This window comes from Myotis davidii, unplaced genomic scaffold (genome assembly GCF_000327345.1).
Source record: "Myotis davidii unplaced genomic scaffold, ASM32734v1 scaffold648, whole genome shotgun sequence".
NCBI lineage: Eukaryota > Metazoa > Chordata > Mammalia > Chiroptera > Vespertilionidae > Myotis > Myotis davidii.
Genome location: NW_006299603.1, coordinates 2,051,517 through 2,052,393, shown reverse-complemented (window position 1 = coordinate 2,052,393; position 877 = coordinate 2,051,517). Strand labels below are relative to the sequence as shown.

General features: G+C 63.3%; 1 non-coding gene across 1 annotated transcript; it reads left to right on the top strand.

The window, feature by feature from the left end:
- The first annotated feature begins 6 nt into the window (after positions 1–6).
- Positions 7–525, top strand: LOC102756350. Its single transcript, XR_001515827.1, has 2 exons — positions 7–131; positions 392–525. It is a non-coding gene; the product is annotated as an uncharacterized LOC102756350 (transcript).
- Positions 526–877: the final 352 nt, after the last annotated feature.

The following is an 877-nucleotide window of genomic DNA, read 5'->3' as shown; positions in this document are numbered from 1 at the left end:
TCAACCCCCTGAGGTTCATCCTGACCAGCATGGGCATCAACGTGGAGCGCCTGGTGGAGGGCTCCAGGAAGTGTGTGACCGAGGTGGGCCCGGACGCCATGGGGGCCATGGGGGCCGTGAAGGCGCTACTGGTGAGTGAGGCGCCTGCCACCTCCCTTGGTGCGCCGCCCTCCCTCGGTGAGCACCCCGTCTGCCCTCTAATCCCTGACAGGGCCACCCCGTTTTCCGCCCCCGTGGGCACTGGGAGGACCGGCCATATCTGAGCGAGGTGGGGCTGCGAGGTCCGGGGAAGGGGCAGGCACGCACAAGGGTCGCCACCTGTGCCTGTCCCCGCAGAGCAGGTGGCGTGGTCACCCGCGCAGGGAAACACTCAACCGTGGCTTCTTTCCAGGGAGCCCTGACCTACTTCGGCTGAGCAGCAGCTGGCGCACCCCTGCCCGCCCGGCGACCAGATGCTGCCGCCTTCAGGCCGGCACCTGCACCAGCCCCACCCGCGCCCTCCCCCTCAATAAACAGTTAAAAGCAGCTCTGGGCTGATGTCTTCTCGCCTCAATGCCCGTCCCTTCCCTGCTGTGAGCCTGTGCTGAAGGGAGAGGGGCTGGGCTGGGAGGGGCACAGAGGGCCATGTGCCCCGATGGAGGGAGAGACGGAAGGAGAGACTACTGACATGTGGCGGGGGGCACACAGCCAGCAATGAAAGGTGACAGGACTGGGCAAGTGGCAATTTAGACTGAGTTTGAAAACTCTGTTGGGAATTTTTCCTCGTTCTGGTCTGTAAATGTCCATGAGGCACGGGAATTATCTAACCCTTGACGATTAGCAAGAACTCTCCAAACAGCCCTGGCAGGTTTGGCTCAGTGGTTAGAGTGCCGGCCCG